Raw genomic sequence first — 15,388 nt, 5'->3', positions numbered from 1 at the left:
ATGTTATCCATAATGCCACTGCCAGATAGTGGGAGTTAGATTGTAATAAAATAGCACACATACCCTATTCCCGTCCGCAACGTTTACTACTCTGGCGCATCTCAACCGAATGACTTGGTTTTTGGTACCGTTCTGACTCAAATCCCGAACATGACTCGTATGCATGACTCATATTCCGAACACTGGCGTTTTAGCGCCCTAAAATTAAAACTGTCATTGGTTTTCCGCATTGAGGATCAAGATAACAAACGAATTCAAGCTCCTGTGGAGAATATTACACGAATAAAGTCAAAATGGGCATTTAAAGCTAGTGTTCGAAATATGATTCATGTTCGGAATTTGAGTCGAAACGGTACTTGGCTAGTATTTGTTGATTTCTAGTTCTCGCAACCGGGCTTTATCGACTAGCGCTTCTTTGTCGGATTCGACAATACGACTATCCCTTCTTCGCCAGCGATGCCTCGACACTCCAACTAACAGAGGGCGGAGATTCTACCAAAGGTCCAAGGCTCGTATTCCTCCACCGTGATGGCTCGATGCTCTGACCAAGATTTTTTTTATGTACAGGTTATCCGACTTCGTCAGTAGATGGGAATAACCAGCGCGGGGGGGAAACATACATTTTCAGTGCAAAACGTAAACAAGCGAGCATAAATTCCATACAAAAATCCAAGATGGCTGAGTTGGGGATATTGACAAGTCGGATAACCTGTACATAAAAAAATCTTGGCTCTGACTACCATTGGACAGAGGCACCTGCTTGTCCGTAGCCAGAGCAGAGACTTTTTGCAAGGCCCAGGGCCGGTGCGTATCATCTCGCATCTGTCGTAAAATCGCTTAATCGTGGTACATGCACTCACCAGTATACACTCCCAGCAACAAACATATTGCACATCGATCACAGTAACTTATATATGACCGGATTCTGTCACAATATGGTTACTGCAACAAGATTGGCTCAACTTGTGCTGCTTGGGATATCATGACCATGTAACGCTAGTGATGCATAGGTGATTCATCGTTCGGAACGACATCATATGCATCATTTTTTCTTGATCATCTGACATTTCGTCATTAGACTTTCTATGTCACACATCAATGGACACTCTCGAAAAATTATTCAAATTTCTTTTACCATCATTATCAGTTATTTTTATTTCAAAATAGTATTTCTGCATATTTGATAATCGTACTCCACTATTTCAACCTATATATTACTACACTAGTGATGTATAAAAAATCAAGATAATAAGAAATCAATGGGATTGTACAAACTCGTCTTATGACAAGGCAAGATATATAGTCGGAACACGCCTTCGATAAATAAACGTTGCTAGTGGGAAAAAAGGGTGCTACTCTAAGGCTTCTTTTTCGAAAATGTAAAGAAAATGTAAGCAATTCAATACCAAATTTACAAAACGACTTATCTGCTTTTGTGAACAAAGATTCAAACGTCGATTTGACGAATCTGATAGAACTCCCACGCAAACCAACACCATCAATCCGTAGGTAAAGGCTTCTGCTACCTGTTGATGGTGTTGGTTTGCGTGGGCGTGCTGTCAGATTTGTCAAGTCGACGTTTGAATCTTTGTTTACAAAAGCAGATAAGTCGTTTTAAAAATTTGGTATTGAATTGCTTACATTTCTATTACATTTTCAAATAAGAACATTAGAGTAGCACCCCCTTTTCCCATCCGCAACGTTTATTTATCGAAGGCGTTCCAACTATATATCTTGATTTTTTGAAAATTTGGTATTAAATTAACCTTTAGCTGCATTAACCACACTAAGAACAAAATCAGCAATGATACAAAAAAAACCAAAAAACAAAAAAGCAAAATCAGCAAAATTTTAAGTTATCGTACCGTCGTCAGGGTCAGATGGGGATGAGAATGTATCACTGTTTCAGCTACATATAATCCTTGTAGAATAGATTTAATGTATCTGTGAGAACAATAAAACTGAATTATAAGTGACTTTTTTGAACGATTTTGTTATCCGACCTCCAGTAGTTTACGTTGGGCGGTCATGTCTTGTACATAACCCTTCAGATTTTTGTTGATGAATTCGTTTATATTAGTGATGGGCAAAACGGTTCATTCCGATGAGCGGCTCTGAGCCAAGCGTTCACTAAAATGAGCCGACTCATTTGAACGGCTCGTTAGTTCATCCAAAAAAATATAAGAAGTTCCGGTGGTTTGAGCGATACAGCATTCAAATCATCGGAGTTAATTTTCAATTTAAACTTCTAGTAACTTCTTGATATATAACTCATCTCTAGTGGACTTTTTTGCTGTTTTGTTTGATTTCATGGTCCGTGCTCCATTTTAATTTTAACGAATTACAAATTAACGAAGTTCAAATTGAAAAGTGTTCAGATTGGAACGGTCAAATTACTGCAGTAGATATTTTTTTATTCAAATGAAAAAGCCTATCCTAGTTTTATATCTTGCGTAATCAACTATATTCCATATCATTAACAAGAAACCAGAGGCGCGGTCATGTTCCGAGACGTGGGTAGGACAAAAACTGAGTTTCAGGGACTTTACGCAGGTCCTTTCGGATTCCAAGAGTTTTTTTTCGGACATCCTTGCATGAGTTATAGAACTCGCTATGACTATTAAGACAATCCAAGACAAAATTTTCAAAACGACTTATCTGCTTTTGTAAACAAAGATTCAAATGTCGATTTCACGATCCAACACGATCCAGTATAAGTATAGATTTTTTTTATAAATAGAAGTGTGATTATCGATACACACGAAAAAAACGTTTGGTAAATCCGAAAAAAGTAATAACGAATATAGGAGTGATTTTCTGTAAGTAGTCTGAAACTTTATAATACACCAATGAGAAATGATTATTCCATAATTTACAGTTTACAAGTTTTTATTTTTTTAACTAGGGTAACTGTGCCAGTTATTTATAGCCAAATGTTCATCCAATCAAAACCATAGAAATAAAAAGAAATTGGTTGGTTTATTATTATTTTTGTGATTCTTTTAGCAGTGTACACTGTCGATAGCAAAAAGATCCGATGAAATTGGTGCTTTATTTCATTGTTCCAAGAAGAGATGAATTCACATACAACATTTCTCCTATGTCTTATAATTTCAGTGTTGTCATTTTCAAACAAAATGTTTCAAAGTTTTCTTCTTGATTACAATAGCTTTATTTATCAAGAACACGCAATAACAATCGCACTTGTATCTAAATATATTGAAATGGAATAATGCTGTGATAGAAAATTCCTATAACATCGCGTGAATTAAGTTAATTGCAATTGATTAGCAATATTTCGATTAGGTGAATATTGTTGATGGCTAATATTGTTATGACTAACAAATAAATTGGAGTTTGAATGTTTTTGATCTATCATTAGAAAAATATGTGGACGCGATAGTTCATCAAAAAGAGTTTGATTGGTGTAGCTGTAGATGTATTACAGTTCTGCGTGAAAAGACGCCCACATTTAAGTGTTTCTTTCTCTGCGTTGGTGGGACGCCCGCAAGAAGAATGGTGTTATTGTGGATCGTAATTATCACAATTCTGCGTGGTGGGACGCCCGCATTCAGTAGATTCTTCCTCTGCGTTGGTGGGACGCCCGCAAGAAGAATGGTGTTATTGTGGATCGTAATGATCACAATTCTGCGTGGTGGGACGCCCGCATTCAGTAGAATCTTCCTCTGCGTTGGTGGGACGCCCGCAAGAAGAATGGTGTTATTGTGGATCGTAATGATCACAATTCTGCGTGGTGGGACTTCCTCTGCGTTGGTGGGACGCCCACAAGAAGAATAGTGTTATTGTTGATCGTAATGATCACAATTCTGCGTGGTGGGACGCCCGCATTCAGTAGAATCTTCCTCTGCGTTGGTGGGACGCCCGCAAGAAGAATGGTGTTATTGTGGATCGTAATGATCACAATTCTGTGTGGTGGGACGCCCGCATTCAATAGATTCTTCCTCTGCGTTGGTGGGACGCCCACAAGAAGAATGGTGTTATTGTGGATCGTAATTATCACAATTCTGCGTGGTGGGACGCCCGCATTCAGTAGATTCTTCCTCTGCGTTGGTGGGACGCCCGCAAGAAGAATGGTGTTATTGTGGATCGTAATGATCACAATTCTGCGTGGTGGGACGCCCGCAAGAAAAATGATTTTATTGTGAATCCGTCAAAGGTCAAAAGTACTCGAAAAGTTTGATTTGGTTAAAAGCTGTTTATCGTGTCGCTGGTTGTTTGACATTTACAGATACACAGTTCAATAGACGTGTGCTCAAAGTACAGGTAGAAGTAGTAGTAGTGATGATTTGTATTAATAGGGTACAGTCGATACGTCATTACTCGGGAATTTCTTGAGAGTGATTTTCCATATTTAGATTTGGCACCCATAATGGTGTATCCAAAGTGTTTTTCGATTACGAAATGAGACGTTTACAGTACAATAATGTGACGAAAGTGATTGTTTGCTGCAAGATGGCCTTATATCATAGTGGAACAGTCATTGTACAAATTGTACATTATATGTCGGAAGTGTTATTTATTCCCTTCAAGTATAAGGTGCAGCCATTTTTTTAGAGAAAAGGGGAGATATGTGGCATTGGGCAGGCCTATAAACATGAACAAGCCTAATATACCTCTGCTCCTCAGTCAGATGACAGATGACAGCAGCCATCGTACGAGATACACTTTTACGGGCGGTCAATCCTAGTGAGTCGCGAGTGTAAGCAATGCAAAATATGATGGGTGATTGTTATGAGCGATGTTGAATTGCACAGATCTGTTCGTCAAACTCTTCCCATACAGATAACTGAGCTTCGACAGAACCTGTTTTTGAATTGCCCTTTCCCGTTAAAAAATATTCGCTCAATCGATTCTTTATTTTTTTAAAGGTCAACTTACCCGATGAACCTATACAAAAAAGTGCTGGTATTTAGGCTTGGCTCAATATGGTCCCAATTTAAAACCAACATGAGAATCGAGAATCCAGATATACTGACTGCGCTACCGCAGCTCGTTCATTTCAAGGCCAGAAAATGCTAAGAAGTATGTAAGTAAGTAGAGGGAGAATATATGCTAGTTCCTGAACAAACAAACAGTAAATGTTAAAATTAGATCAAGTGACACAGTGTTTATTTGAGCCACGGTTCATTTGTGAGCCTCGGCTCAAATTTAAAGAGCCGTTGTTTAAACGCTTTTTCTTACGAACCGGTACAAATGAACTAGTTTATATCAATATGTAAAGTGCCAAAGTGATAGACAGCCAGCGCCTATATAGACAGAACCACGCGAAATCAGTGGCAAATCGGTTAAGATTTACTATATGAAAAAGTGGCTAATAATTTTCGGTTTTCGTGTGCACATACACACGGACAGACAGACGTTTGTTCAGCTCGACGAGCTGATTCTATTGGTATATAACATCATGGGCTCCGTGATTTCTATAAAAAGTTTGATTTTGGTGTAAAATGATGTCTTCTGATACAACTGAACCATCGAGCAAGTGAGTGCAATGCATGTTTTGTTCGTCGGGAAAATAATAAAATATCTATATGAACTTCGGTGGCTCTTGCGCATGTATTGCGCTTTGCTCCAATCGAAACAGGTGCGATCTTCAATAGTTTGCAGTAGCCATCGAGCAAGTAAGTACAGAGTCGAGTCAAGTACGAGACACTGAAGACGACCACACAGTTGTGGTCGAAACGTATCTGCAAAGATATCGAAAATTACTTGGTGGAATTAAATGGAGAGTACTTAATTCGTCTTAGACGGTTGAAATACATTCCACTAAAAGCGCTATATATTTTTTTTATATATGAGATTTTTTATAGTACAAAGTGCTGCGCGTCCGTTTGGTCGTCCAAAACGCGATTCTCCTCAGTTTTCATATGCCACCGGGCGTGCATATTTTAACTGTTTACTCTTCGCGAGGCAGTGTATTAGTGTTATTTCCCATCCAATAGATGACATCACTTACCAAAGTGAATCCAGATAAAATATACGTTGTATAGTAAGTAACACAATACCACATCCCAAGACAATCGTGGAGATGCAGAGGTGTTCTCGGTCTCTAGTACCAACAAGAGTTGAACTAACAATTCTTCCCTTCCTATATGCCCGTAAGGACGTGGCCGGCGGTAACGCAATAATATCATCATAAAAAGGGAAAATAGATCAGAGACGCAAAGACCAAAGGTCTCAAATCTCGGATGATTTCCCATTTCGTCTATCAATGCGATCCAGTGTTGACCGATGCAATATTTCCAAACTCGTCAACTCACCTATTTTGTATTTTTTTAGTCTTTAATGAAATGGATACTGATCTTTCCATTTTTTCAGGAATGAGTCGACATTAACTCCATTTCTTCAGTAGACGGTAACATTACAATTACACATTCAAATAGAACGATGCATTTACCTTTTGACACCCTCGTTAGCAACTGTACCGCTTCTTAGCGGGTAGGATTAGTTCAACAAGCTCGTTGATTTCCCAGGGAGTCAACCGCTAATCTGTAACGACCAGCCTTAAGAGCCTTTATTTATCGAAACATATCGACATTAAAGTGCTTTACTTTCGATAGCATTATTGCCGGCCGTTATAAGCCAACACCATCGCGATGCATCGTCCGAAACGAGCCCGGGAAAAGTCATTAAAATGAAAAATAATGTGATCCTGTTTCTGTTCCCTCTCGCCGCGTGAATATGCAGCGACATAAAGATACTCACGTGGTCATGTTGTCAACTCGTCCACGTCGTCGGTCGGTCGGCTTCCCCGACAACAAACGGCGGGCGGACGGCTGCTGTTTTTTGTCGTCCATTCCAGGTTTGTGTAATTGCTTCTCGATCGGCCGTTTGTACTGACGCCACGCGGGGGACTTCTGACCGACGAGCTCGAGTGCCACTTGGGGACATTTTTCATCCACTGATCGCCTTCTTTATGTTGCATTGGGCCAGAATATGCACACGACCGACGATGGCTTTCTTCGAGAGACCTTCGTCCACCTTTGTGGTGGATGTTGGCATTTGCCGGGTAAGACTCCCTCCTCATAAGTCCATATGTTTCACCGATAGAGAGGATCCCTGCGTGAGAACCACTTTGTTACAAACGATGATACAGTTTTTCCCTGGGACTGAGGCACAGTGGGATTGGATGCATCGAATTAGATTGTTGTACGATTGTGGATACATATTTTTTGGATTGCCAACTATTTACAATAGCGATACATCTAAAGCTGGAGTTTGTAAATTGATAGACGAAACACATCTGGAGAGAAATTTTACAATATTTTACACTTTAACAACATAGTTGGTTGGCGTTGTAGCAATTATTTTCCTCTTTTTCGTAAACTTTGTAAACTGTAAATGTTACCCAAGCAATCAAGTGTTGAAGTTGAAGTAGCATGAAATCAACAAAGGTTAAGGTGTGAAGTGAATAGCTTTTTGGTAAAATATAAATTTAGCTATTTTTATGATTTTTGAACTTTCATACTATTTATATCGAACGAAAAAATATTGTAAATTATTGTGGCTCGTTCTCTCGAAACTAAGTGTTTGTCTCTTATAACCATCTGCTTGTTGCCCATAGTGCCCATACAACATTAGGTACAAATGGGCGCAGATTACGTCCAGTAAATCGCACTCTCAATTTCTCCCGTCCTCATGCTGAGCCGGTGGCTGTGGATCCGGATGTGCCATCCTCAGGATGCTGCCCTGCTACGTTTCCTCTGTTCGATATTTGTGTTAAATACCAGAGCAATAAAATCGGTTTCAAATTAATAGATGTTATATTTTACGATTATGATAATGCTAATTAGGAATAATATTCATATTTTTTGTTTGCAAATCGTTAAAATATGATTATTTGCACTGCTGGCTGCTGTTGGTTTCACTCGAAGACTTTGTTCAACCAAATCTTCTCTTTGCACTGGAATGTCACAGCGAGAGCAGATTGTGGAATTGAGAACGTTTCGTTTACATTGCCTACAACTGAGGTTCAGTAGCAATCCGGAGCTCGGCGGTGATCAGAAATACGGTAGTTAAGTGAGCGTTATAATCGCTAAATAAATGATACGAGATGGTACAAATTTTAACATTGCTTCCTTTTACTTGGCTACAATCAGATATGTTAGTTATGATCGAGCATAACTTCAGATAATAAACTAGGATTCATGGAAATAGTTAATAATACTTCCGAAAGCACATACGAGATGCAGTTAGCCATACTTCTGAGATGAATTCTACATTTGTAGTCGTCGAAGTCACCGATTTCTGTCCCAAGCATGATCGCACATGATCGGGTCCACCTCACGTTGTCGTTGACATCGCCTCTACAACATTTGGAACCATTTAAGTTGGCAGTTAACCGCTTTTGCATCGATAATTAATTTATGCCTGCGATAAAACAAAACGGCCGTTGGCTGCAGGAATATTTCCATGGGCTCGTAAAACGGCATGATTTACCGAAGGCATCCGACTGATTGACGTGCTTTACTTTCCGACCATTTCGAGTGATGGATCGAAATTGTCGGCGAGACTTTAAACACAAGGTACGGACGAAAATTTATCGAAACTTAGAAAAGTTATCATTGATTTATGTGAGTGCCACATCTTGGTGATAGGTTGTTAACAACGAAAGGATTTCTTAATCAGATGCGTGCTCTCGGTAGGTGGTCCCGTCGATCGTCGGCACGTTTTGATGATTGATGGTGATCTAGTTTTATGTATACAAATTAAAAAAAACCGTAGCAAACGGAAAAAATAGCACAGTTATTTCAGAACTGTTATCGGCGAGTAGTGCACTTTTTCTATTAGTACCATATCCAACGAACAAAAAACGACTGACATTGCATATGGTATCATGTCCTTTTTAGCTACTGATACTTTGTAACCCGCCATTTTAGGGTTACAATTAAAACCGCTTGGTTCTTGGGCCAATTTAGTTCAGACCCCAGAAAAAGAATTGTAAATATATGTTTATGTGTTTGTTTACTAATTTATTATTAAATGTCTATGTATGAAATAAATTTCTATGGTCCATATTTATATGTTTGATTGATGTTTATTCTGTACATAGTAGTTATAGGGTGTATGCAAACAATTATTATAGAAAAAGATGACGCTTGTGTCCAATTTTGTTATATTAGTGTTAATTGTTTGTCTACTTCCTGGTTGGTGTTGAGAAAAATATGTATTCGCATTATTTATCAAATTATTTATTTACATACTTTATTTAAAGATTTATTTACACTAGATTAATTAAATTATTTATATACACTATTTACAATATATAATATGAAAAAAAAACAAAGAAAACAAGCACTTAGGGTCTAATTATGTAAAGATTTTGCATGCAATCAAGTCCACTAAATTTATTTAAATTCAAATTTGAATTGAAAACAAAACACCAACCAAAACCCCTCCAACAGTACTAAAAATATCGCAACGAGAAACGCAACAAACGATACAGGAAGAATGAAGTTGTAGGCGATGGGCATGACCATAGCAGCGAGAAGAGGATATAAAAGGCCCGGGAGCAATAGACCCGGCCTCTTAGTTTTTGCATCTTGTCCAGAGGAGTGATGGTAAAATTGGTAACACCCGCGAATCGATCCGATCATAGTGATTCGTAGTTCCGAGTTCGTAGTTAAATTATTACGACAAAAAAGCTAAAAATCGAGTGCTGAAGTGATTATAAACGTTAACAGCCACATTTAATTAAAATCACAAAGTGCTAGATTGGGGATAGACCTCTGCCGCGCTGCACCACGAACGGTCAGATAAAACGGACACCAAAAGTGATTTTTATAGAAGTACGAATATTTCTGATCGAGTTAAAGCCGGCTAGGTCATTTTAACGTCCCGTATTAAGACAAAACCGAGCAAGTGTGGTGCAAACAATAGACCCGGGAAGTGAAGTAGAATGGTCCGAGCTGACTGTTGAAATTGTGTGCCTGTTTGGACATACCAAAATTGTGGTTTGAAATTAAACTGTTACGGTCAGCCTTGGTGTTCCTTGCTCGTGTTGGACTATAGTGAGAAGTGCGCGCGCGATACGGTACCACTCCCTGGACATTACGGAACGTTGGCCATTCGCTATATTTCGGCCCTTGTGTTACCAGTGGTTCCCTAGCCAAAAAAGTGGGAATGAAGAAAAGTGATTTTGCTGATGAAGACAAGCCCCACGTGCCCCAAGGCACGGTATAGTGGAGACAAGATCCGAAACCCGCATGCTGTTAAGAGTGCCCCTTGCACTGCCGCCGTCGCTGATGATCAACCCTGTTTGCTGAATGTCGACCACCATGTGCTCACCGATCGGCCGCAACGAGTTATTGTACAGAGAAAGAGAGTGGTAGAAATTAAAACGCAAGTATACATGTATACATTATAATTCAACGCTCTAGTTACACGCTAAAATAAATTTCTTCAAAATTTGCTCCCGTGAAACACCCAAAGTTTAAATATGTTTTCCACAATAAAATATGAAATTGTTCTCTTCGTCTGAACTAAGTTGACTAGTGTTAAGATTTAAAATATTACATTCCATTTGCTTGTTTTCTGTAAACAAAATTGTATTTCATCTGCCCAAAAGCCACGAGGGAAGCTAGTCCACCGAAGTTAATCAATCTCTTTCAGGAACACGACAATACATAAACGACCCGAACAAATCCAACTATCACAAAAGAGGCGGTTGTAGTGCCCACCCCAAGTGGACACCGTGGCTAGACCAGTGTCCAGGGGATTAGCCAAGGGTCCATCTGACCCTCGTAGATTTAAGATAGTTTCACTGGCGCCCAACGCAAAAGAAAAAGTGGATTACTCATCAAAAAAGTAATTCCCTTTTTCAATCGGTTCCGGGGAGAGATTGCCATTAATTTCAATTAAAGTCAATTCACGCGTGGTCATTAGGTTTTTCCAATCAGAACTGAGTTGTACTGAGTGATTTTTAGAGTGTCTCTGATAAATTGTTGCGGATGATGATAAAAACCAAATATAATACTGTTCGTGTCTTTGTCGAAGATGATCAGAAATCGTAGACCGGTTCATTGAAAATATCTAATCAATCTATTATTGCTAAAAGTGAATTGGAAATTGAACTTAGATTTATTCTCATATGGATGGCAAACATTTATGCGTATTTTTTTATTATTTCTATGGAATTATTTGTGCTATTTACCGATTTTTTTATTTCATCTGAGTGGTATTAATTGTTTCTGAATTTAATTGAAATTATTTTTGCTGAATTAGGTTTTTCGAATTAAGAAGTTTTTCAAACATGGCTAATTCTCAATACACCTACGATCAGGCAAGCTTACTCCTGATGCAATGGTATTACAGCATGAGGGTTGAGTTGCTGAATGAGGACGAATTACATGAAGAGCTGCAAGCTCGCAATGTCACCATCACTCGTGACATGGACCTCGCCAGGAAACGTAAGTTTCTGAGGGATCGGTTAAAGCTTGAAGGAGAAGGGAAAACGCAGATTCGTTGTTTGTTCCAAAGGATCCGACAAAGGATCTAGAAATGTGCTCTAAACGATGCTCCGAATTGAGAGGTCTGTTAGATGGGGAAGAAGATGAGGCAAATAAACGTGTTTTGCAGCACCGTCTAATACACTATGGTGCGTATGTCGTGCGATTGTTGTCTGAATCGCGGGGTTCACCCAATCTGCATGGGTGTATGCAGGGGATGGTTGTTGAGATGGTTGATGCACTGGAAAATTATTTCAGTACACAGGAGCAGTTTCAGAAGGGTTCTGGAACGCAGACCACAGGCGATGGTGTCGCTGTGGTAATCAGTGATGTACGAGTGGATGAGCAAGAAGAAGAGCAGGGAAGAGAGAATGTACGTGAGGAACTGGCTGCCCCGGTGGCGCCGCGAATGTTAAGATTTAGCGAAGACGAGTTAGATTGGATTCACAGACTAGAAGCACGGTTGGTCGGTCTAGAGCAAGAGCTGTTTGCTCGCAAGGCAGGTGTGGAAATAGCTGTACAGACTGAACCGATCGATTCATTAATGCTCGATTCATCCCAGAATCCTTTTCCAGTATCCCAACACGATTACAGTAACTTTTCTCATCATTTTTCTCAAAATCCGTTCCGATCTGCAAGTAGTTACTGTAATTTTCCTGGAATCAATCGTTCGGAACAGCAATTCCACCCACCGTTCAATCCGCATCCCACCTTTGCAGCTCCGCAACCGCATTCTTCGCGTGTACCGTTGAACTGTACACATACGTTGCCTCCCGTGAATACTTTTTCGAATTTCCAACAGTCGCAAAATCCACAGTACCCGCGAGCTGCATACCCAGCTAGTAACCCACATCCCTTTCAAAATCAATCCCAACATGTTCAGTGTCAAGCTCCGTATCAATCCCGTCATACTTTGCCGGTATCCAAATGGAATATTGGCAAGTACAGTGGTGATGATCAGGGCTTGAAACTCAACGAGTTTCTCGAACTTGTCCAAGCTTTTTCCCTGGCCGAGCATGTTTCGAAGGAGGAGTTATTCGAGTCCGCTATACATTTGTTTACCGGTTCCGCTTTAAATTGGTACATGACGCAGCGAACGACAGGTCGTTTGATGAATTGGGAGCATCTAGTGTTCGAATTGCGACGAACTTACATGCATCCAGACCTGGATGCTTTAATCAAAATGAAGATTTACCAAAGAAGGCAGCAAAAGCAGGAATCTTTTCACGAGTATTATTTTGAAATGGAAAAGCTGTTTCGGAGTATGTGCGTACAAATAGCGGACCCTGAAAAGGTCCAAATCCTACAACAAAACATGCGAATCGATTACAAACGTCAAATGACTTTCATTCCCATCCTCAATCTCGAGACGCTCGTAGCTGCCGGACAGAAGTTAGATGCGCTAAACTTCTCGGCGTACAGCAAGGTGTTTGGTACTGAAAAGTCGGTACAGGCTATAGAAGCCCAGGAAAACATAGGTCGAAGTCAAGTTAAACCTACCCCTCCACCCCCACAACAGAAACGTCCACCAGGTCAGTTCAAAGATCAGGGTAACCAGAATAGGAACAATACCAATCGTCCGGGTCCTTCTAACAACCCTCCGCCTAGCTTTGATGCAGGTACGGCTCGAAATTTCCATAAATCGCCTCCGATGTCGAACCCCCGCCGGCCAAATGAGCCAAAGTCGCCAGTCCCCGGCCCATCCGGCAATTCTTCTCGTCCTCAGCTAACTCTAGAACAGGTCGTCAGTGGGCATAAGCCTCCACACCCCAATACGTGTTTCAATTGTGGAACACCCGGACATCATGTCGCCATGTGTCGCCAGCCACGTCGTTTGTTCTGTGACAACTGTGGACTGCATGGCTTTCCGACAAGTTTTTGTCCGTATTGTTTAAAAAACGGCCAACGGGCGGACGAAAATCGCCGTTCACAGAACCCGCAGGCGTAACTACTTCAAGATCTCTCAAAATCCCACCAGTCTTCTGGGAATCCACTTCCGAAGACTACTATAACCGACCGGAGGAAGTCTGCTTCATAAATTACCCATTCAAAGATGATAACCGTCCATTTGTTTCGATAAAAGTTTATGGACTTCCGCTAAAAGCTCTGTTGGATAGCGGGAGCAACTATACGGTCATCAGCGAAAGTATTTTCGCCCGGTTAAAACCAAAGAAACTCCACAAACCCCCTAGAAATATCTCACTACGTTCGGCTAGCGGTGACAAGCTCACCATTCTTGGCCAAATTCACCTTCCGATCCGTTTCAGCGACAGGATGAAAATTGTTCCGACCCTTGTTATCCAGAACCTATCCCTCGACTGTATATGCGGCATGGATTTCTGGACCAAGTTCCAAATTCAGCCCACGATTATACAGAACGAGCGGTTACCTGATTCAGGGAACGTTGCAACTATCGATCCATCGATTCCAGAAACCATTCTATCGGTTGACGAACGTCGGCGAATAGAAGAAATCAAAACGCTGTTTCTTCCAGCGAAAGCTGGGCAGCTAACAATCACACCGCTTACGCAACACCGAATTGTCATTAGTGACGAGTGGAATGACAAACCTCCAGTCCGACAATTCCCCTATATAATGTCCCCGAAGACGCAGGAGTTGGTGGCAGTAGAGCTACAACGGCTACTTGATGTGGGAATAATTGAACGTAGCAGTTCTGCTTGGTCCTTGAACTGTGTTCCCGTGATTAAACCCGCCAAGGTAAGGCTCTGCTTGGACGCGCGCAAAATCAACGAGAGGACTTTGCGCGATGCTTACCCTTTACCCCACCCTGGTCGCATTTTGGGACAACTACCAAAAGCAAAATACCTCACTACGATAGATTTATCCGAAGCCTTCCTACAGGTTGGCCTCGAACCAAGCTCTCGTAAGTATACAGCGTTCAGCGTCCAGGGTAAAGGGTTGTTCCAGTACACCAGGATGCCTTTCGGCTTAGTAAATAGTCCAGCTACTCTGGCTAGGCTGATGGATACGTTTTTGTGTACCTTGACGATATCGTCATAGTCACGGAAACGTTCGAGCATCACGCAGAACTTCTCGTTGAAGTTGCGCGCCGTCTAAGGGAAGCAAACCTCAGCATCAACTTGGAGAAATCCAAGTTCGGTGTAAATGAAATTCCCTTCCTAGGATATCTTCTGAGTACCAGCGGTCTCCGGGCTAATCCTGAGAAAATCAGACCAATCGTAGAATACGAAAGGCCCACTACCGTTACAAAACTCAGAAGATTCCTAGGAATGGCGAATTATTATCGTCGTTTTATAGCCAACTTTAGTGGGGTGACATCCGCCCTAACGGATTTGCTTCAGACCAGCTCGAAAGTCATTCGATGGAGCGACGCTGCTGAGCTAGCCTTTGGCGAAATAAAGGAGTGCCTAATCTCCTCTCCAATTCTCGGGAGTCCGGACTTTACCCGCGAGTTCGTGATCCAAACAGACGCGAGTGATGTGGCGGTTGCCGGTGTGTTAACACAGCAACAAGAAGGCGGGGAACGGGTAATCTCGTACTACTCGCACAAGTTAACGACACCGCAGAAAAACTACCACGCGGCAGAGAAAGAGGCTCTGGCGGCGATTCTAGCCATCGAGGCATTCAGAGGATATGTAGAGGGGTATCATTTTACCCTTATTACAGATTCCTCTGCTCTCACCCATATTCTCAGTTCCAAATGGAAGGTAGGGTCAAGGTGTAGCAGATGGGCTTTAGATCTCCAACAACACGATGTGACCGTGGTGCACCGAAAGGGAAAGGAGAATGTGGTCCCGGATGCTTTGTCACGGAGTGTTGCTGCGGTCCAGGACGCGTCTATTACACCTTGGTACTCCTCCATGCTGAGAAAGGTGTCCGATAAACCGGACGATTTCGTCGATTTTAGGGTGGAAAATGGCAAATTGCTAAAGTTCGTAGCG

The sequence above is a fragment of the Armigeres subalbatus genome, chromosome 3, assembly GCF_024139115.2.
Source record: "Armigeres subalbatus isolate Guangzhou_Male chromosome 3, GZ_Asu_2, whole genome shotgun sequence".
Classification (NCBI taxonomy): domain Eukaryota; kingdom Metazoa; phylum Arthropoda; class Insecta; order Diptera; family Culicidae; genus Armigeres; species Armigeres subalbatus.
The sequence above is the reverse complement of the archived record's forward strand: the minus strand, read 5'-3'. Positions refer to the sequence as shown.